General features: G+C 34.2%; 1 protein-coding gene and 1 long non-coding RNA gene across 15 annotated transcripts in view; one reads left to right on the top strand and one right to left on the bottom strand.

Moving 5' to 3' along the window:
• LOC143265055 (uncharacterized) overlaps positions 1–23,033 on the bottom strand; it is a 50,752-nt gene extending 27,719 nt beyond the window's left edge. The window contains exon 1 of the long non-coding RNA XR_013039166.1: positions 21,562–23,033. This is a non-coding gene — a long non-coding RNA (uncharacterized LOC143265055). The remainder of the gene's footprint in view (positions 1–21,561) is intronic.
• LOC105661785 (uncharacterized) overlaps positions 1–24,959 on the top strand; it is a 351,630-nt gene that overhangs the window by 141,072 nt on the left and 185,599 nt on the right. Inside the window, exon 3 of one of the 14 annotated variants that reach the window (XR_001095031.2) lies at positions 10,869–12,272. The exons of the other annotated variants lie outside the window; for them this stretch is intronic. The gene's annotated coding sequence lies outside the window, so the exon portion shown is untranslated. Of the gene's footprint in view, positions 1–10,868; positions 12,273–24,959 lie in introns of those variants that run through there. 14 annotated transcript variants of the gene reach the window in all.

Here is a 24,959-nt window from a genome sequence, read left to right as displayed (position 1 = left end):
CAAATTCCCTATTTCCCAATTTCCCAAAATCCCTAAACTTCCACATTCCCAAATTTCCAAATTCCCAATTACCTAAAATCCCTAAACTTCAACATTCCCAAATTTCCAAATTCCCAAATTCCCAAATTCCCAAATTCTCAAATTCACAATTTCTCAAAATCCCTAAACTCTCACATTCCCAAATTTCCAAATTCTCAAATTCCTAAATTCACAATTTCTCAAAATCTCTAAACTCCCAAATTTCCAAATTCCTAAATTTCCAAATTCCCAAATTCCCAATTTCTCAAAATCCCTAAACTTCCACATTCCCAAATTTCCAAATTCCCAATTTCCTAAAATCCCTAAACTTCAACATTCCCAAATTTCCAAATTCCTAAATTTCCAAATTCCCAAATTCCCAAATTCACAATTTCTCAAAATCCCTAAACTCTCACATTCCCAAATTTCCAAATTCTCAAATTCCTAAATTCACAATTTCTCAAAATCTCTAAACTCCCAAATTTCCAAATTCCTAAATTTCCAAATTCCTAAATTCCCAAATTCCCAAATTCCCAATTTCTCAAAATCTCTAAACTCCCAAATTCCCAAATTCCCAATTTCTCAATTTCTCAATTTCTCAATTTCTCAATTTCCCAATTTCCCAATTTCTCAAATTTCCAAATTCCCAAATTCCCAAAATTCTCAAATCACTACATTCTCAAACGTTCCAATTGTTACACTTTCAAATTTCTAAAATTTGCAAATTGTTAAATTACGAAATTCTAAAATTCTTTAAACTTCTAAATCTTCGAATTTCCAAATTTTTACACTGCTAAACCTCCACATCTCCAAATTATTAATTTCAAAAATTACTAAGTTCCCAAATATCAATCTGTTCGAGTTTTCACAATACATACACCTATTAAAACTAATATACAAAGTCTATTAAATTTCATCTGAGTTTCACAAAGAAATAATAAAATCATTGATAAAAGTAAAATAAGTATTTTAGTAGAGTTTTGAGGGTTTGATGGCTTCATTTGTTAAGTGTAATATTGTTCCAGCTTGTAGCTGCAAACCAATAATATAAAGCAATACGTACATGCGATAGTCACTACTCGGTTACTTAACATTGTTTAAGACAAATAAACACTGACCTAGGCTCATTGTGTTGCAACCGAAGTACTAAAGTCGAAAGTTTATACTTTGAGTGAAAAATAATTTTTGTAGCACGTGTACAAAATTTTAGATGTACAGTGATGTTCAAAAGTATTGAGAATTACTCTTTGTAGCAAAATAAATGGAGAAATAAATAATATTGAGATTTCTTATAGGCATACATGAATAATCATATTGTTTATTATGCATTAAGGACATTTTAACATAATTGCTATTTCAGAGAGTAATGTTCGATTAATTTTAATTACCATCAACAAGGAGTTAAGAAATATTTGGAACTTCTCCCTATGGTACAAGAAACAAATAAATAAAGAATATTTCGATTTATAAATAATTATATTGATTATAATGATAGGGGAAGCGTTAAGAAATACAGAAATGGTTTTCCGCCATCTTTCAAAATGGCGCCGCATTGGTAAGTGACTTAACCTTATTCTAAATGCAGTTTGACAACAAATAGGTTAATAAATAAAATAACACTTAATATACATATTCAAAGATTTTGTAATTGTATTATATTTTAATATTTGCATCTGCATTATTTATAAGTGATATTTGTTTTCCATATTATTGTAATACATGTGTGCCATTTATGAAAGTATATTGAATGATGCTTCATGGACATAAAATGATGTGTTATTAAAATTGATTGTCTTGTAATAAGGTTATGTTAGTTATAAGGTTAATACGTAATAATAATGTATAATAAGGTTACGTTGCTTATAAATTAAATTTCTGCATATGCATTTAGCTGAAAAATCGATATCTCTATTTCATGACTCTAACTAGAGTCTATACGTTTATTTAAAAAATTATTTAATATTCTAAAATGCAACTTAATTCTCTGCACTTAAGCACACAGGTACCATAATTTCTAATAACGATCACCGATTTCTCCGATAATCGTTATCTTTCTACCCGAGAATAACCTTCCAACAATATCTTATTCCAAAAATACCCCGTATAAGAATATTATAAAAATAAGTGACAACTTTTGGAATGTAGACGCGGCGGGAAACATAAATTCCCTACTGCAACCCGGACGATCGGATTAAGTACTCGTTTCCTCGCCTGACAGCCACTGAATTTACCGATCTTCCGCAAGCCTGAATTCTTACGCGACTATCCACGCTGACTGTACGCGTCTACACGTACCAGCTGAAACGTACTCGCGTACGTAGAACACGAAGATCAGCATACGTCGCGTATTATTTACAATTGGCGGCGATTTATGTCTTTGCACCGGATGAGGGCAGGCAAGCAGGCATGGAGAATGTAGAAAGAGAGGAAGAGGGAAACAGCGAGAGGGAGAGAGGGAGAGAAAGAGAGAGAGAGAGAGATCGCAGCCGCCTTGCCAGCCAATTCCCGGCGGCCCGCTATATTTACGAGGCCCATAAAGTAGCGGGCACGGCCGCGTATATTGCCGCGTAAATATCAGCTTATGGAAATATAGAGCTCAATATCTGCCTGCCTGCCTGCCTACCTGCCTACCTAACGCGTTCCGCAGCTTTCCTTCCCTTTCCATTCAAGGACCATCCTATGTCGGGGTAGTTTTCGTTCAGCTCGTTGGTAATCGCGCGTATCTTGCTTGGGAAAAATTATTTCTGCTTTCTCGACACCCTTCCTTGTGAAGCTACTTTGACGCCTTTACAAATTTATCGCCTTCTCGAACCTTCACTATTTTTAAACGCACTTTTTATTTTTCATTTTTAACTTCTTTAGCTGGATATTATTGATACGAAATTAATGGAAAACAAACGTAAATTCCATTAAAATAAAATCGTCATTATGTTTCATTAATAATTTTTGGAATATTTTTTTATTTGTGTGTGTACATGAAGGAGGTCCATTAGGTGGGACTTTCTCGTTATTATGTGATTTAGTAGATATTTGGATAGGAATTCTACGTTTTTGTTATTGAATCATTACTTACTTTTATGTAATTTTATTCTTTACGTTTGCTGCAATAAAAGTCGATTTCAGAATCTACTGTCTTCTATATCTTAAGTTTGTATATCCTCAAATTTATCTACATCCTCTTCTCTAGTTCTCTATATTTCTCAAACCTCTATATTTTTCATTATCTCCATATTTTACAATTTCTATTCTTCTTACATCTCTACATTTTTAAGAACTCCCTATTCAAATCTAACACATTGTAAATGCTATAATAGAAAATTATTATAGTCTTAAATCACCAAAAAGAGCTATAACAGTGAATCATTGAAAATAACTATAATACTGAATTATTAAAAATAAACTACAATAATAAACTATCAAAACGCGCTATAATAGTGCGTTATCAAAAAAAACTACAACACTAGATCAATAAAGAGAAGTCGAAAAAAATTAATAAAATACAAAAATTCATAAAATCAAGAACCAAAAATTTTAACACCATTATTACTTTGTACAGTAATAATTCAAAAACGTTATCATCGCACATCTCTAAAAAATTTTCAATTTATAATTAACAACCTTAATTGCAATTTTTTTTTATCAGAGATAAAACACATCCTGCAGGTTGCAGTTAAAGGGAAGTGCAAGTGTTATTATCGAAGAAAAATGCATGCTACCTTTTTTGCTACCTGTTCGTGATGGGATTACATTTAACGCAGGACAAATTAACTTATTATTTCGAGGCGTAACATTATTCACTCTGTACAGCGGAACACGCGCAATTAATCAATGGAATCTCCAATCTAGCATTCATTAACATTAATTACCATTAACCGCTGTCTGTGCCAATGACTAGAAACACCGCTTGTCGGTAACATGATCGGTAAGCGTTAGATCAGATGTTTCTTCTGCTGTTTTTATAATACATACATACATACGTAATTAACGGAACAAAAAATGTAACATGGCGAATTAAAAAATACCTGCCTATTATGATGATGAGATTTACATAAAATAAATCGTAGGTTAAGATTCTTCGAGAAACCTTTTACATTATTTTAAGAAAGTAGGACATAAAACTGAGGAAGTAAAGTTCCCTAAAAATTTCCTTGAGGGCTCCACAAAATTTTAAGACTAATAGACTTGAAATTATGAAGGGTCTTTTGGTTGTGAAAATTACAATCTCCTTAATTTTTCAAGATGAAATTATTTTGCAAGATCATCTTATTTTTTTAAATTAAATTGCTCCCGGTTTCTAACATTACGTGGTATTCCGTATGATAAGAGCTTCTTACGTTTGGGAGTACATTAGAAGTTAAACATAATGATCTTCATTGAAAATAGGTAAAAAGAAGTAGTATCGGAAAAATTCTGTGGAAAGTAGATAGACATAAGGTGAGCGTAAATTCAATCCCACAAAACAGTCTGTGGAGGTCTATAGTCAACGGAGGAGAACGCGACGAGAACGCCTGACGCTGGCTGACACCATTAGCGCAGCCATCCGTCACCATTAACACAGATGTCCGTGTGTTTCCGCGAACATCGCATTAATCACACCTATCCACATAAATTTCCGCCAGTCCGAGCCGAGCAACGAAACCCGAGCGCTGCCTGACACCTTAATGGATGATAAATCAGGAATTCATTAAGGGAGGGGGAGGACGGACGCGATGTATTTATTAAATCGAATTCGACGCTAGCAAATGGCTATATTTTAATCTATCCGGTGTCACCGGTATCCGGCTTCGGAGTCTTTCGTGATCCTTTCATTTCAATTAATCTTGACAGCTATTTCGATGCTTAAAAATCGAGACACGCAACTAGTCTTGCACTTTTCAACCTAATTTCAGCACGTTGTTCCGTGTGATACTTTTCAAAGGAACCAGTTTTGACAGTATCAGAATTCGATTGATTATAATTAACTGCGTCAGTTTAAACCTATTGCCTGTGTCAGTTTAAACCAGTTAACCGTTTCGGTTTATGCTGATTAACTAGTCAGTTTGAATCGATAGTTATTGATCACTTTTCTTGAACACTCTCGTGAGAAACTTTCAGGAGTGTTATCTTCACACTTTATGAACCTTTAAGATACGACGTGTTTCAAATTGCGAAATGATCTGAAATATAGTGTAATATATAAGCGACGGTACATCGGATTATTCTAGAAAAAATTTAATTGCGTTTAATTTAAGATATTCGGAAGCGTCAAAATACGTAAATTACGTCAAGTAACGGATAATCTGGTGAAGTTATTCCTGTTGCTCGGTCGAAGCTCTTAAGATTTTTCACTGGATGGTTACGCAACATTATGCAAAAAATAGTAATAGACATCTTTCGTTAATTGTTCTTTGAAATGTTAGAATTAAGAAAATAATCTTACATTAATCTGCTCTTAGTAACAAGATCTATCTTAAAAATTTTAAGAAATAAAATATCTGAGCAAGGAAAAAGTTGAAGTAGTGGAATTGGCTACCTAGCGAAATTATGGAAAAAATAGTAATAGACATCTCTCGTTAATTGTTCTTTGTAATTATAGAATTAAGAAAATAATACAATTATATATAATATAAAATAATATAAATCCGTTCTTAGTAATATTAAAAAATTCCTCGACAAGGAAAAAATCTTGAATGACTCAAAACTTTCTACTCATGAATCAAGCTGAATTTACACATTCCCATTTTTGATAATTATCACGGATGATTCATCTACAGTGAATGTGAGATATGAAAGCCTATTTATACCACTTCGCTGGTATAAATTTACTGAGTCAATTTAATAGATACTAAAATGCGCGGTTCTCGTGAAGTATATTAAACTTGAGTTCTGTTCAACCTCAATAAATAAATTATTTAACGTTTTCGTGTAATTTATATGCTTATGTATAATTAAACACTGAAATGATAATGTAATAATGATGTTATTAGTAGTTCGTATATTTTATAACAGCAATATTATTTTATTACTGTTTATATTAAAGTCGTATCAATTTTTTTTCAGAATACCTAATTAAGATGGCAAAATTTTTTACGAATTTATTTTTAATTTTAAATAAGTGTTGACAATATGTTGCATTTTTTCTGGGATATATAAAATTTTTCTGATAAAAAAATTTTTATGAATGAAAAGTAAAATTGTTACATTTTTACCATTTTCTACGTGATAAATCTTTTGTTCCAATTTTATATCAGTTAAAAAATTTCAAACACTATTACAAATGATATACATAGTAAAAAATTTTCTCAATTTCAGAAATGAAATTTATAGCTTAAATTAAATTACAATGTCCTATTTTCAAACATACTCTGCAGCTAATAACCCATGAGCGATTGATACGACTATAAATAAATAAGTGAAAAAAAATAAATAGTAATTTATTCATAATATTGTAAGGAATTTTGTTATACAACTGAATTTGCTGAAAAATTAAAGTCAGTAAAAAATGAATGATACAATCATAGAAAGTCACTTAATATGTAATGAAAATGGAAAGTAATGATTGTATCGAATACGTGGAATCTGTAATATACAGTACGAACGTATCGTGCAAAGTTGTGAGAACAACAGTGGGGTAATAACTTCAGGGGTTTCAAGTTCAGTGAGGTTTAATTTCGGGTAAAGGCTGATAGCCGCTATGGGAGGTTGCTTGTTACATCTTCAACAAACCGGTGGCCAAAACGGTAACACGCGACAACACGCTTGGGAAATATGTGCCAGAGTTTCAATCAAAGCCGTAATCCTAGGGATTATACAATTTCGTTTTCTAGTGTTCCAACAAGTTCGCTATTTTTTACAATTCCATGAAACAAGATCAAACAGACGTAACGTTTAATCAATTTTGTGTTCCCGGGGTTAAACCAGTCGATAACAATCGAATTGAATTTCGCTTTTTATGAACGTGTTACTGTAAAGGAAATATGTAATTGAATCACTGCGAGTTCATGGTATTTAATGATCGTTAAAGTAAGAATAACTGAGACAATTAAATTCACCCTCGTTGAGACACTCTCCTTCGACTCTTAAACTTTTCGTTTTGATGAACGTTCCGCCCAATAATTATCACCGTCAATTACAATAAATCCCCTAGAGAGAAGTATCGATATTCACTTCTGTAACGAGGAAGAAGTAGAAAATAATCTTTGTTGATATACAGAATTAAAAGTAAATTTTGAACACCGACTCTAAATTACTGTACTACAAATTATAATTGAATTATAGAATTAACAACAAACGTAAGATTAAGTTTTATCACTAAAACTAAAACTGGTCTTTTAACCTGTTCAGAATTTTTTTATTTTAAATAATAATATTTATTGAAATGCTTTCACTGAAATATCTGTTGATTTTTGCCTTGATAAAGAATTAATTCATATATTAATTTATATTGTATCGTTTATTTATTTGTCTATTTTAATTTTAATTTCAAAGTTATTATAGGTTGGTAAGTTTAGTTGTAAATATTTATAGTTTAAACAAGCAGAAATTTAAATACACTTCAGAAGTATCATTCTACATATATCACATCGTAAATCAGTAAAAAGGAAATAAAAAATTGGCGATAATATTACTTTTCCAGTAAAGAACACAATCTACAAAAACTTTCAACATTAACAAGCGTCGTAACACGCGGAACTGTCATTAAGAAACCATTCTACAATTAAAAACAACAAAAGAAGTTTCGCTTTTATTCTACCTTGTAAACTAGTGCGAAAAATATATTTTCATTTCAAGAACACCTGGACATTTTCATGAATAATCTACGCATATATAACCTTATTAATAGCCCTCATTAATAATCTAATATTTCAATAACCTTACATGCAGAATAATTTCAGAAAATAATTAATAATAAGAGTTGATTTTAAAGTATCATTACTCATTTATTCAAATCGAAGCATAAATACATTATAATCAGTATAAGTACAGTCTCGCTTAATACACGCGCGTTTATTGCGCGATAGGAACACGTGTTGCTCACATGCATTATTCACACATTCTCACTTTTCCTGCTCTATTACATATCACGTCACATCGAATCAATGAATAAATAATTTATGAAAAGATCGGACGTGTAATTGACTAACTTTGAATGCGCACTTCCTGGAATTTTCAGTTTATAGAACGAAAAAGTTATGTTGCTGATAGCAGCAGCTTTATCACAGAATACGTGTAAACATTTACTAATAAATAATACGAGACGTTTCACCGAACTTCTGCGTCTACATTTGATTACCATATTAACCTGAAGATGATTTAGCTATTAACTGATTTGAACACTATTTGTTTATAAATATATTATTACTTCTCTCATTCTTTTATAATATTTTTCAACCACAATGAATGTGAACGCTTGAATAATATTTTGATTGAAACAAAAATTTGTAATGTCCCACAAAATAAAGTTCATTGAACTCCCAGAAAGTGAAAACAGAGTCAAAAAATTAAGGACAGAAAGATACATCGAAGTTCCAGAAACGGAGGACAGAAAAATACATAGTAGTCCCAGAAACTGTAGACAGAAAAATACATCGGAGTCCCAGAAACCGAGGACAGAAAAATACATTGAGTCCCAGAAACCGAGAACAGAAAAATACATTGAGTCCCAGAAATTAAGGACAGAAAAGTACATCGAAGTCCCAGAAATCGAGGACAGAAAAATACATTGATGACAGGTCCACTCCGTACATCGTTTGTCTCCACTTCAGCACGTACAAGTCCAAATAATTCTCCCGAAGCAAACTATGTGAAATATTTGAACAGTACAAAAATCAGTATCACTCTACTCAGAATTGACAGCAGTTCATAATCCTCGTTTCAACAGCTGCAGTGCTCATTGCACGATAGTCAGTTCAGAACATAAATACATTTACACGACGTAGGTGCCGACTGATTATAAAGGTTTAATATTGCTCCCCAAGCATTCGCGGTGAAGTAATGCAAGCCGGCTCGCAAAAGATACGAGGTTGAACACGAGAGAAGGACGGAGGCCGTGGTACATTGTCGAGAAGAAGCGAAACAGAATAGGAGGGAGAAAAGAAAGGAGTGCGACCACGTGAAGCGGACAACTAGTGGTAATGGAGCCGAGAGCCGACTGTAAATAATGCGGCTTATTGTTAAATCGCCGCGGTCCCAGCATCATTAACTCTATCGCAGATCGCCGTGGCGCAGCGGGTGTCGCGGTAACTCTTACCTCGACCGAGTATATGCCCGTTGCGAGTACAATGCCGGCTAATGATGCCTCCACAACGGTGTGTGGAACGAGAAGAGTACCGAAGGAACTGGATGGAACCGCAAAAAGAGATCCAGCTACCGCGCGGACGAAGACGGATGATGCATCGAACCAGGCGACGAGGAGACCGATCAGAACAACTTTCTTTCCTTTGCTTTTTTCATCTTTTAACTCCATTTATTGACGCACTGATGCATTGACGTACAATCTGTCTTTTGGACGTCCAGTGATCTTCATACCACGTTATTTTCAACTCGATCTGAATTTTCTTCTTTACGATATTGCCTCGTGTAACAAATGTAGACATAAAACCTGATTTTTATTTGTTAATTACTGCCTACAATAAAAACAGAAAATTAATGATTCAATTATATTTTATAGCGACCATCACGGGGATATTGAAAGTAGTTATACTTAATTTATTAGAGTATTTTTATGAAGATTGCAAGGATGTCTTAATAACTTTAAATTTTTATTTTACTCTGTTTTGCAAGTATTTCATTATGCTGTTATCTTCGATTATTTTGTGATGAGTTTACTATCGATTTTCTTTGTAACAATATTTTTTAATTTTTAAGATTTTTTATTGTATTTTGCATATTTCAAGATTGTTATAATTTGACAAGTAGAATTTTTTGAAATTTAAAATTATTTTGCAAGGTTTTTATGAAGTCATGTTACACATTCTTCGAAATCAGTTTTAGATTATTTCGACTTATCTTTTGCCTTCAATCATTATAAATGGACCTTCAATAATAAATCTTCCCTTTTTCAAACAGTAATTCTTTCTTTACTCATCTCAAAATTATCTCATTTCTAATAGATTTGAAATTTGGGATCTAGAAATTTTAGGAAAAATTAGAAATTTAATTAGACATATAGTAGCTCAAGTTTGTGGACCCAGATTTACGTGTTCGTAGATACGTAGCTCCTAAGGTCCTCAAATTCCTATATTCCTACATTTCCATATACATAAATCCCTAAATCCTGCAGTGTCCAATGCCTATATCTCTAAATTCATCTCCAAACTTATAGCCTACTAAATTCCACTTCCATATTCGTCTCCAAATTCCAAACTTCTCAAATTAGTAGCTCAAATTCATATATCATCAACTCAAACCCAAGTTTCTCTATCTCCAAAAATTCCTAATAAATGTCTTCTTTTCTCCATTGCATTTTTCCTAGAGAATCTAAATTTGACTGTACTAAACAGAAATTTTTAGAGTTAATACCTCGAATTAGGCATAAGTCTCCAAGTGTCCCGTCGTTAAAGCGTTAAGTACTATGTAGTTGGTCGCCACTGTATATCACATAACACAGTGGCAGAGGTCACAGGAGCAGGAAAGACCGCCACAGGGGACAACCCTTCATCACCTTCGTCAATGGTGGTGATTCTCCTTCCCGTTCTCCCCTTTAACCACATGTAACGCCATCGCGCCTATCAACTCACGCTGAGAGCGTACCCGCCGCTAATGAACGTCTCAATACTCACGCTGAGCACCTTCATCTTTCGAACCCCTGCACCCGATGAGCATCAGTCTAGTTTAGTACCGTATAACATGTTGTGGTTAATCATTTTCAGATGCTGTCATCGCTCTCGTTTCGGCTCTCCCCTTCTGCACCCCCTCATGCACCGACGATCAATATTAATGGTTACTAACGATGCAAACCGGTAGAGTATGGTAAAATGCCAACCGGCATACGAGAATTTTAACCGAAATACTTTTTATTATCAACGCCTTTTAATCTGGAGGTATGATCATTTAAGCGTTCGATGATTGATGAGATTTCTATCTCTGTGCTAGTACTACTGTTGCTAATATTAAATACGAGTGTTTCGTGTTGCTTTTGTTAGACAATCTTAGGCGTAATCAGTGTCTATCGATATTTACGCATGACTAGTTTATCAATCAGTTTTAGTCCTTATCAGCCTTTGTCAGGGTTTCATAATTTTAATTATAATTTATGGTTGTGACTTTTTTAGTAGGTGAAATGATTGTGAGTAATTATGGATGTCTTTAATAGATAGAAAAATTAGAAAATCTTAATGAGGACTGAAATACTGGTTTTATTTGATAAAAATATAAAATGATTAATATCAGTAATGAAAAAGGAAATGAGGAAGAAATACTGGTACAGTTATGTTCAATGTCACCTCAAGGATAAAATCACAATATTAAATATTAAATAAATATGAGTATTTTTTAATACAAATTAAGAAAAGGGTTACATTGAAATTGCACTCTTTTACATAAATACAAATATTGCTTCCATAAAGAGAAAAATTTACTGAGTTTTCCTGAGTAAAGCAAAAGTGAACATACACTAACAAAAATTATTTATAAAATTACTATAATTAATTGGCCTTTCAAGATTTAATGTAATAAAACATTTTAAATGAACAGTGAAGAATAAAATATTTTATGTCTTTTTAATATTAGAAAGATTAAATATCTAGATTGACACATTCTATTGTATTATATTGCATATGGTTTTCTCTGTTGAATTGTAACGAAAAATGTAGATGTTGTAACATGTACAAAAGCAACATGTTGAATTTTATATATTCAATTTTATTACTGTTTAACAGTGGAATGAAATAAAAACGATATCGTTATTATAGCTTTCAACCCTACAGTACACCTCAAGGGTGAGTTTCTATTGCAATATCACGTCTAGAAGTATAGGTGGCGTCTATTGGCTACGTTTGTTACAATAGCTCCTTCGAGGATTGAAAGTTTTTCGATTTCGTTCCTACGTACCATCACAGGCAATATTATTGCTTGCTTCGGTTGAGAATATACATGGTGTGTCTTATAAAAATGATCTTCAAGAAGAAATGATCCGAGATATGTATGTGTAATCATACTACTATGTATTTACTCTATGTTACATTTAAAAACTAAGTTACTTAAAAACTTATAGAAATTAACATGATTTGCCAGACATTTTTTATATATTAACAAAAAGTGAGTATTTCTAAAAGATTATATTCTTATATGCCCAATAATAGGCTCATTTATGCTTGTTTAATGTACTAAAAATCAGTCTATTATTTCTATCGTTCTTGATAGTATTTAATCTCCAAATACAGCAAAATAATAAAAATCTGTTGTGAAGAACATGTTGGATTAATGATAAAATCCCATTAAACTCTTGATAACAAAGTAATTATTTCTTGCTCCTGTCTTTCAAGCATTGTTGAATCTTCATTACAAATATCACTAATTCCTAACCTTCTTCAATAGTGATAAACACTATCCTTTGTTAATAGCAATAAACATTTCAAAAGATCATTTACATGTCCAATAACAGGACTTACCTCAACAATGGTCGTATTACCATTGGCACATGTAATGACATATTACACTGATCTACATTGTACATTGTATAATAATACATTGCAGTATGGTTACATAAGAACATCAACTATTACAAATCCTTTATTCTCCCCATCTTTCCACACAAAGGTGCAACAAAGTTTCCTACAGTAGCAGTCATATCTAAGAGGGTTTAAGGGTATGGTTGCGTTATTAATATTTCGCCAGGAAAACGTCCGCTCGGTCGTTCCAAGAAATTAAACGAATGGCATCATTTGGCAAAAGTTGTACCGTTATATTTGGCCAGCATGTGTAAGGTAGTCTGGTGATATTACGTCGAGCTACCCGCGCTCTTTCTTCGTTCCATCACCAACTGGCGTCCCTTATTCGCCAGACGATGTCCGCGCCAAACACTCTCGAAACACCCTTGAAGATACGCGTTTCTGCTTCGCGTTAGAGAAAGAAAGCGTGAAGCCGAGGATCCAGAGACGATGTAAGGAGGGTATCCGAAGAAAGAGCAACCACAATTTCGACGTGCAATCGTGTCTCTATGAGAGAGGAGGAAGACTGGGAAGACTCCTCCTTGGAGGAGTAAGGAGAGGAGAGTTTTTGCAACGGTCAAAGCTGACCGCAGCTCTGGACACAGCAATACTGAGTTCCCAGTTTGGCATTTTACGAAGCCATTCGAACAAGATGGTACGTGATAATGGTGCCTTATAGGGGAAAAGCAATTTCTGCCTGCAGATCCGTGCTGTACCCACTTGCCTCCAGTCTCGTGCTCGATCTACGTTACGACATACCGTTGGATTTGTTCCTTCTCACCTCTTAATGGTTAATATTATTGCCAGTCGGTACTTTTTCGTACTACATGGCCGCTAAGCGATTAGTAATATTCCCTTATTCTCTTAAATAGTACTATTTTATTTACCAGCAAAAATTGACTTTCGGCCAAATGTATTTAGCAAAAAACTTTTAGCTGTGTAGCTTTACTCGAGTCGCAAGGACGCTACAAGGATCTTATACTTTTTATTTGTTTTAGTCTTTTTATTATTTAATACATTGTTTAACTTTGTCGAAGATTTGAGCTGACTATGTGGCAATCACTAATTGATTATTTGAGATGTAATAGACTGATTATGTCATTACTGAGTGAGTGTCACATGTTTACAAGTTCTTGAATACAGAAAACTCTCAAAATTTATAAACTTCCAAAACTTTCAAGTTAATCTGTCCTTACCCTAAAGAAACCTACATATCTTTGCGAGATAGATGATCGTCAGCATGTTCTCATTATAAAATTGTAAAATTGTCTATAAAGCAAAGTCAATCACAAGGTTTCTTTAGCAATGATACACGTTGTTTTCAGTAGTAATATTACGTAGAACATGTACAGAATTTTCGAAGGACATAAGAAAAGATTAACCTGTGGATCAACGTTCCGTAATTCGATCGAAAACGCGAGTTGACATTGCTGATATCTTTGAATAGAGAAGACGGGGCGCAGAAAGGACGATGAAGGCTTTTAGCGTAAGTCTAGTTTATGAGTATCGCTACGAACGTTTGTTACACGACAGCTGTCGGCCGTCAACGCACGTAAAGAGCAACGCGTAATATTTCTCCTGCAGTCGACGGTACGACGCCTACGCTTCGGCTTTAGCCATAAATCCGCCGTTTATATCAGGCAGATAATGTGTTTATCCTTTATCGACAATATAAATACTCAAATCTCGCGAACAGAGCTTGCATTATCGTCTTTGAACGTAGTAAAAGTCTTTTATTCACGCAGACATTAAACAAGCATATAAATTTCGGGTAATTTTAATACAACATTTAGCGTAAGTTAATCACTCTGTGAATATACTATTACAGTGTTGTTCCACCAACAAGAGCATTAAGATCCATTAGCTGCGTTATGGCAGCCTTCTCTTTTCATATTTGATGTTCACTTAGTCGTCATTATATTGAATAGAGCTTTAGATGAACAATAGTTAACGAACTACACTTTATGGAGACATTACCCGAAATGAGTTCTGTTATAAGGTTGACTAACATCTTGAAATATAAACTGACGTGAAAATATTTCACGTGAATGTCGGATCTCTAGGGTTAGATTTGATGTAAACAAATTTTTTACGAGTGGGTGGAACGACAAACGAAGGTCATTTATAATGGAATTACATTCTTCGGTAGATCGATCCTTTGAAACTCTGCTTAGAAAAGCCTGAAAGAACAGTGTTACAGTTCGAGAAATTTTCAACATCGAAATGTCTTACAAATTATAAAATTTGAAATGTTTTACAAACTACAAAATTTGAAATATCTTAAAAACTATACACTTGATATTGTAATTACTCGTGAGAAAAATGTGTAGTTCTGATTTAAAGAAAAAATGATAGATATTTGTTAACCTGAAAAAATATTTGATAAATTAATTATCCCTGCAATATCTACATGATGTGAACTGGATACGTAGAATAAAGCGTTTCACAGAGACAAACGACATCTTTTGAACGGAGCCTTCGAAATCGGTGCAACCGAATGAGTAGCAGTAGCGGTTAGCCACAGGCATGTGACCGCCACTTCATATCCGGTGGTATAAAACGGGAACGCGAACGCGGCCTCCAGTTTCGTCGGTATAAGGTCCCACACGAAAACTTTGGCCAACCTCCCCAGCGAGTTACCCGAACGTTTATAACCGTCTCCACTCAGTACGATATGTCTCAGAGCCTCTAAGCCAGCTCGATCTTCAGGACTCGCGCTCGGGTTCGACGAATGGGACGAAGAAGGTGGTAGCCATGCAGCAGGGGTAAAGAGCGAGAGACAGGGAGGGAGGAAAGGCTAGCAGATATAAATTTCCTGATATTCGACCGTTCGTGTCGTTTGAAATGGGGCAGTTTTCTCGGAACCTAATGGTTATTGCCTTTCTCGGCGGACATATTGCGTTCCATCCAGTGCAATGTGTGCGGCCGATATATCAGGGCTCTTCGCTCTCTCGGGTCAGGCTCGCTCGGATAAGGATGGCTGTCGGGGGCGTGGACGCGGAGGAGAGACAGAGAAAGAGGGGAAGAAGAAAAGTGATGAACAGAGAGAGCAGCAGAGTCGACGATAGGGAGAAAGAGGGGAGCATAGAATGGGAAGAGAAGAGATGTCGACCGCGCAGTTACCGGAAACCCCTCCGCAACGGAGCAGCAGTCCGCTCGGTGGTCGTGCCCTGCCAGACTGCAGACGGGAAGTGGCCGAGGTGTGGCCGCGGAGTTGAATTATTACAAACTGCCCCGACATTCATACAGGATGCATGCTCCGACCCGTGCCCGTAAATCTTTGCCGCTACGTCAGCCCTTGACTTTGCACGCCGTCTACCGACCGGCTGATGTTATTATCGTTGACTTAAGCGTGAATTGAATAACGCGCGTTCGAACTGTGGTTAAGTGATTTTTGACCCATTGACCGATCTTCGTCAAACTAGAAACGACTGTGTCTTCACACATCGCTTATAACGTGTTAATTGCTTATTTTAATTTTTATGTGTACAATACGAATCTGTATTTTGAAGGTTTCTAGAAGAAATTTTGTCGTGGAGGTATTCTTAAGTTTCGAAGTTTACAAATATCTTTGTTTTCGAATTTCGGTTTCTGCGAATCCATTGATTCTCGCATTGCGAGGTTTCTCAATTTCTGGTCTTCCTTTAGGTTCACAAATTCTTATAGTCCCATGTTCAAAAGATGCCAAGTTCCCAACACTCTAAAGTCCTAGATTCATAAATTCTTATAATCCTATGTTCTTAGACCTCAACATTTCTAGCGTAAATCCTTAGACTCAAAAACTCTTGTAATCCCTTATTCCAAGATCACTAAATTAACGTTCTAAATCCCTAAAATCAAATTCCTAGCGCTCCAAACTCCTAAATTCACAAATTCTTATAATCTCATATTCTCAGATTCCTAGGTTTCAACATTCGTGGAACCCCAAATCCTAAAATCATGAAGTGGCTCCAAATTTTTAGCTTATCCTGGAATTTCCAAATCCTCAACAATCGACCAGTGATAGACCTTTCCCCCTTGATTGCTGTATTATCCCTAGGGAGACCAGATTCTTGACTGTGTCCCCTGGTCATCCACAACAGTGAACATTTTATTTCACCACAAAGGATATAACAGCTTATTTATAACATGGAAGATACGCAGGAGATAATAGAAGAAAACAATGAAATATTGTACATTTCATCCAGAATCTTACTGGACCAAAAACTATTTAATAAAAGATAAGATTAGCCGACTATATTAATCGATATCGTGGACCAAAGTTATTTTCAAAATTTATTTATACAATAAAATAACGGAAAGTTTGTACCACAGTTCAGTGTAAATAGAAGTTGAACGATATATCTCTGTTACGTATAATTACACGTACAAGAAATTAAGTAGTAGTTAATATTTTTGTGATTCTAAATATTAGGAAGAAAATATTGACGCATTCATTATAAAAGCACTTCTCAATAAAATTCAGTTGTTAATTCTGTTTACACACAGGAACAAGTTTTCTAAATAAATTCGCTAAGATATTCTCATGAAATTTCTTTTAGAAGAACAATATTTTCGTTTCAATTCATTCGGCATTTATTGTCTCACGCCACAAGGTATTATTCATGCTAATTTTACCTCGCATTAATGGACTGAATTCCTGACACGTGAAAAATCACCGACTATCGTGATTGCAATTTTCAGCATGTAGCACATAAATTGCAGAGTGATTGCACGACAGGCAATTAGATACGTCGACCAGTTTTAATAAACTCAGTAAAATTATTACCGACCGTATTGGCACAGACCGCGACTACAAACATTTGGCACCAATACTAGTTTCAACAAAATATGTAACTAGTACTCTTATCGTATAAATCACACGAAATTTTCTTTTGTATCATTGCTTCGTTTAAACGTTTCGCGTTTGAAATAACATGGATAACGACAGTAACACGCTGCCAATGTTATACTGATATTACATATTTTATTCTTAGCTTGTTATTCAACGATATTCTTTGTCCGTTGTGTCGGCGTTTGTTTAAGCATTTGTGATTTAACAACTACTTCAAACGATACGAACATTGTTCCATAAATTAGTTTTTGATACGACATGAAAAGCGAGAATACATTTGCAGCAACTTTTATTCCTGCTCGTTACTTAATGTCACGAGGGTTTTATAACGTTGTATACTAATTAGTACAGAAGAAATAAATAATCGTGATATTTTATGCCGCTTGTAAATTACCGTTTGCAATAGTAGAAAAGAATAGAAATTGCTAATGTTATGCTTACATTGCATGCTTTACCACTATGTGGACGATGAACGTATACATTTGAAGAAAACCACTATGCTTACAAATTCATACAGGTTAGGTAAATACCTGCTTGTAACCCTGGCACGGATAACTGTAGGTGCAGGTATTATGTATCGCATAATTTGAAAAGAAAGGTGTTTAGTGTCAATGAAAAATTTATTATGTGTACATTGAAACTTTTGATGAATATTCTGTTTAAAGTTCTCCTCATCCTTAAAATTGTGTTGAAATATTAATTTAAGCATATCATAGTTAACGGAAGAAAAATATCTAAAAATATTAATTAAATTATTATAGATAATATCATAGATGATTTGTTAGGATGATCATAATAGTTGAATTGTTTCTCATTTTTCATAAATGAGTTATTATAATGTTTCATTAATTTAGCACTCTTCTTATATATCATTGACAATTTATACTTCATTTACTGATTCCAGATTTTGAATTAAGTTTTTGTTTTTAGAACAAGCTTATTCCATTGTTAGTATAAATTTATTATTTAAACTATTTAAAAAATATTTTAAAATTAAATATTTTTTAATACAAGTTGTTCAGTTACAACCTGAGAGTTTTCTAAAACTGTAAAAATTCAGAGTTTAAAATAAAAAATATTTTGTTAATCGTCATGATACACGAATGATTAAATCACATTTTTCAGAATTGCAATAAAATTATTTTTACAATTTCTTTTTCCAGTTATCTATATTTATATAAGAAAATGACATCTTGTTTTTACAGCATTGCTTCATATATTCTTTTAGAGTAATAATTTATCGTCATCAATTATTAATAACTTATTGTCTGACTCTGGTATGAATAAATAGATTGTCGATCGTTAATACCACATAACAACAGTTTTATCTACGACGAACTTACCTACTGACATTCTTAACGATAATTCCACTATTAAATTATCATTTGAAGAAAATAACGACGAAACACATTAAGTAGATAAGTTTTATTGACGGTGACATTCCAAAGTTTACGCGCCCTTTTTTTGTAACTGTCCCATTACATTCTGAATATATGGTGATGCGTTTGACATTTTTTTGAAACTGTAAATGCGCATCTTGTACAAATATTTTACAGGATAAATATGTATATCTTGAGTTTACTAGAGAAGACAATATTTTTAACATTTTCATTATTGATATGTATTTAATATAGATTTATATTAATAACCTTATTTATTATTATTCATAGGTATTTATTAATATTTGTGTTTTCAACGTTCTCAGCTTTGTATTAACACACCGAATGTATAATAAATATTGTGACTGTAAATACAGGGTGTCTCACTAGTGTTGATCCGTGAAATAGGTGGTAGCTGACGTGATTCTGAATAAGATTTCCCTTTACAAAAATGAGGTTTGAAGCTTCGTTTTTGAATTATTAAGGAAAAACACGGACCAATCAGAGCGCGAGGATTACGCATGCGCAGACGCGAGAGCGGCAGCTTCGGATAACGCGTAGTTATCCAACGCGTGGTAATCCAATGCGTAGTAATACAACGCCTAGTAATACAGCGTGTGAATATCCAATGCGTAGTAATCTAGCACGTGCATATTCGACGCGTAGTAATCCAGCGCGTAATAATGCAACGCGTGGTAATTTTAAGCGTAGGAATTTAATGCGTAGTAATCTAACGCGTAGTAATCCAGCGTGTGGATATCTAACGCGTAGTAATTCAGCGTGTGGATATTCAACGCGTATTAGTCCAACGCGTAGTAATGCAACGCATGGTAATCCTACGCGTAGTAATCCAACGCGTAGTAATACAGCGTGTGGATATCCAACGCGTAGTAATCTAGCACGTGCATATTCGACGCTTAGTAATCCAACGCGTAATAATGCAACGCGTGGTAATTTTAAGCGTAGGAATTTAATGCGTAGTAATCTAACGCGTAGTAATCCAGCGTGTGGATATCTAACGCGTAGTAATTCGGCGTGTGGATATTCAACACGTATTAGTCCAACGCGTAGTAATGCAACGTGTGGTAATTCTAAGCGTAGGAATCTAACGCATGATAATCTAATGCGTAGTTAACCAACGCGTAATAACCCAACGCGTAATAGTCCTCACGCTCTGATTGGTCCGCGTTTTTCCTTAATAATGCAGAAACGAGGCTTCAAACCCCATTTGTGTAAAGGGAAATCTTATTCTGAATCGCGTCAGCTACCCCCCATTTCAGGGCTGTACACTAGTTGTGACACATCCTGTATATTAAAAATTTTATATATAATCATAACTGGATAAATTGTTGCTATCCTCTAGTTTAATATAACCTCTGGGTTAATCTTTGGGGTAATATAATCTGGTTAAGATTAATCTTAACATCTTAAGTAAAATTAACTAATCAATCTTAATACAAATCTTCAAAACCTTAATACATATCTTGAAAAAAGTTATAACACTTGTGCTATTAAAATGTTTTACGTACAGCGTATTTTCATATGAACCCTCTATCCCCAGCACCACCATTTTCTCTAAAAAATACTATCATGTTTAATAGCTTTCAACGCGCTAGAGCTTATTAAAATCTAACAATAATGAACGTTGCGAAAGCTTTCCCTGTCGGAAGTACTTCGTGCACGAACAGTTAGGAAGAGAAATAATCAGGTTAAAGAGATTCCAACAATTCCAACAATTTACCGCTACTGATACTGTTCAGAACGGTAAATTCTGAACGGTTATGTATTGAAAGGGTAAAATAGAAGCTTCATATGAATCAAATGTTATTCTACATCTTGGATTTTTTTGTGGAGAACCTTATTTGCTTGTAGCAGTTATTGATCACTGTGTGTAATTGTAAACTTCGAGTTGCAGAGGTTGCAACGGTGAAAATTCGATTTACACGGTGATCGTTGACTTGTAAATGTCTTACTACTCTTTGAATTAGAGAGGTATGGTAATGCAAATAATTCGAGTTGAAGTAATTTTAAATGCATGTACTTAGAAACCCAGAAAGTAGGCAATCCACAAAATTATCATATTCCTAAATTGTTCTGTTCAGAAATGTAGAGGTTTATACATTTAGAAATATATAAATACAGTTTAGATTTACAAATTTACAAATCCGCAAATTGACAAATTCATAAAACCACATACCCACATACCCACAAATCCACATATCCACATATCCACAAATCCACATATCCACAAATCCACATATCCACAAATCCACATATCCACAAATCCACATATCCACAAATCAACATATCCACAAATCCACATATCCACAAATCCACATATCCACAAATCCACATATCCACAAATCCACATATCCACAAATCCACAAATCCATAAGACTGTAAACTCGACAGATGTCGCAGCGAATGTTACTCTCATCCTAGCTATCAAAGTTCAGGTTAATAGGCGCATAAATATCGAAAAGCATTAGAAAACAAAGAAGCAGCATTAGAACGCCCAGAGAGGAGTCAAGTTAGGTAAATTGTAGCAATCCAGTTGAAAGTATCATACAATTTCAAGTTTCACCGGTAGAAGAGGATGATGGAGTCAAATGGGGTTGGCAAGCACGTATCGACAACCTGGTCAGTGACGCGTTCAGTGGCAACCCCAAATAGAAAGAAAAGAGAGAAAGACGTCGGTTACCTTCTCCGTATCTCTGAGCCCGGGTTTCTCGATTTCTTCACTTCTATCGAGCCTCGCACGAGCGCTTTTACAACGGTCAGCGCTCTTTGATGCCCGAACAAATCTCAGCGACAGCTCCTCGCATGCAGTCCAATTTAACTAAATCCTTTCCGCTTTTCCACGACGAGAGAAAGAGTGTACGGGAAGGAAAGTTGCGGGACAGGGAAGGAGAGAAGCCATACGTGAAGATAAGATTGGAAAAGTTGTATGAGGGGCAACTTTAACAGCTATATAACCATTACGGTGCCGATAAAGTGGAATCTAGTGTCTTAACGGTCTGGAACGAAATTCCGGATATAGCGTCGTATATTCCAATGGAGTTAAACACGACGTTCAGATACTAGTTTTCTACTCGTTGCCATGAACACTGTACACGACTGCTTTATTATCCGATAGATCGAAAGAATGGCAACGTTTTACAAACAGATAGAATATATGTTTTATGTATGTCTCTGTCTGTGGAACGATGTAACCCATAACAAAGTGTACGATGACTTTGGTCAAAAATATATTTCATAACGAGTCACGGGAGATATATTATTCTCTTTACAATTCGGACAATGTGAGTCGCTTATGAACGGAATTTTCAGAGCATTAATGATGGTATAAATGCTGGGGTTATATTCTTATTCGTGCATAAAATGATGGCTAAGGAATTGGCTTTTACTATAAGGAATTTAATATAAGGAGAATGGAATTAGAAAAATCTGAAATGAATTTTGAGAGACATATTGGGACCTTTGGGATTTAGGAGTATTGGGACTTGGGAGTGTTGGGACTTGGGAGTATTGGCACTTGAGAATATTGGGACTTGGGAAAATTCGGACTTGGGAGTATTGAGATTTGTAAAAATTTGGATTTGGAAATATTGGGACTTGACAGTATTGGGATTTGGGAATATTGGGTCTTGGGAGTAATGGAATTTGGGAATGTTAGGCCTTGGAAGTATTGGGGTTTGGGAATGTTGGGATTTGGGAACATTGGGACTTGGGAGTATTGGGATTTGGGAAAATGGGGACTTGGGAGTATTAGGATTTGGGAAAATGGGGACTTGGGAGTATTGGGATTTGGAAAAATTTGGATTTGGAAATATTGGAACTTGGGAGTATTGGGATTTGAGAATATTGGGCCTTGGAAGTATTGGGATTTGAGAAAATGAGGACTTGGGAGTATTGGGATTTGGGAAAATGGGGACCTGGGAGTATTGGGATTTGGAAATATTGGAACTTGGGAGTATTGGGATTTGGGAATATTGGGCCTTGGGAGTATTGGGATTTGGGAATATTGGAACTTGGGAGTATTGGGATTTGGGAATATTGGGCCTTGGGAGTATTGGGATTTGGGAATATTGGACCTTGGGAGTATTGGGATTTGAGAAAATGAGTACTTGGGAGTATTGGGATTTGGGAAAATGGGGACTTGGGAGTATTGGGATTTAGGAATATTAGGCCTTGGGAGTAATGGAATTTCGGAATATTGGGATTTGGAAAAATGGACACTTGCGAAAATTGGGAATTGGGAGTGTTGGGATTTGGAAGTATTGGCACTTGGAAAAATTGAGATTTGGGAATTTTGTAATTTTAAATTATCGTACGATGTAAATCAAAGAGGATGAAATAAAAAAGATTTTAAACTTTCGAATAGTTTGTACGAAATTATGGGAAGCAAATTGCAAAGTAAGTTGTATAATTGCATACAGAATATTTCGGAAAAGAAAGTTTAAGGAAGTATAGTTACTTCGTTTCAAAATCTTATGTCAGCGAAGTTGGCTTTGTCTTTTCTCGCAGGAGAGAAAGGTCGCTTGTGCTTTCCAGATTCGTCGCCAGAGGTCTCCAATTCGTTCCACTGGATCTCTAAAATTATTTTTTCTTGATATTTAACATTATTTATAATTTATTTTCATATCTGGCTTCGAAATTTCTTTTTATTTTAAATTTGAAATATATTTTTATTCTTATATTGTATTGTTCTTGTGTTATAAATTGAAACAAATGGCGTAAAGCATCAATGCTCCATATTACGCTTCCTACATTACCCTTCACATTTATTTATTAAAAATACAGAGACTTACTTATATAATCAAAATGAATAATATTTACAATACAATTTTTCAAGTTTCTTATTTTGACTGTTTACATAATTTTCTATTTTATAACGCTTATATCAAGACCTATATACAAGTTCCACTTATCCTAAATTTTAGTCAGCGTTAATAACATTATACAGTAATTCTAATTTACCTTGGCACTTGATAAATTTTGTTTCGTTGTCCACAAAAAATAAAATATAATTTCTTAATCCCAAGAAAGTAATTACATATCTCAAACAAATTGGAGGTACATTCAAGAACTAAATTAGTGTTACAACACATCGAAAAACGGAGGCTACCAATTAAATGTTATAACGAGAATTGTTGTAAATATAAGGAACAGTGGTACGGTGTTTATGCTGCAGGCAACGTTCACCATAACTCACCTATGGGACTGACAGCTTGCATAATACCCGCGAAATTGGTTTTATAAGACGACGCCAAGCACTGCTTCACAACAATGCCATAAACGTTCCGCTTAAATTACGACGCAGTGGCGTAACAACATTCAAAATGAACGACATTCCATGGAATATACTTATAGGCATTCATGCTTTGAACAATTAAAAAGTATGAAATGAATCATACTTGCATTGTCCATCAACTTCACTCTAATCCTTTTTTCATTCTTATACGAGTTACTGTTTTAACGTCTGAATTAATTCTGTCAGAACAGAAATTTGAACTTAAAATTTATTATAAAAATTCAAGAAATATTTCTAAATATATTAATTTTGCAAAAACATTGATTTTAGTAGTTTCTTATAATTTATTGTTGTACTCAGTTATTTCAAGAGTAAAATATGCTCTATCACGTGGTAGATTTTGTCAAATTTAACTATTCTTAGATCATTCATTTCTAAAGTAAAAAACATTGCTATTTAATTTTGAAGTAAACAAAAAATTGACATGTTATTTGGTTTCTTCAGTTATTAGATTGTTTTAGTGCTTATTTACTTAGATTGGGGAGAGACATATGCTCTATCACATGTTACGATAAGATTTGATCAAACCTAATGCCTCTCAAATCATTCATTTCTAAAATAAAGTACATTGCTATTCAATTTTAAAATAAACAAAAAATTGACATGTTATTTGGTTTCTTCAGTTATTAGATTGTTTTAGTGCTTATTTACTTAGATTGGGGAGAGACATATGCTCTATCACATGTTACGATAAGATTTGATCAAACCTAATGCTTCTCAAACCATTCATTTCTAAAGTAAAAAACATTGCTATTCAATTTTGAAGTAAATAAAAAATTGACATG

This window comes from Megachile rotundata, chromosome 1 (assembly GCF_050947335.1).
Source record: "Megachile rotundata isolate GNS110a chromosome 1, iyMegRotu1, whole genome shotgun sequence".
NCBI lineage: Eukaryota > Metazoa > Arthropoda > Insecta > Hymenoptera > Megachilidae > Megachile > Megachile rotundata.
The sequence above is the reverse complement of the archived record's forward strand: the minus strand, read 5'-3'. Positions and strand labels throughout refer to the sequence as shown.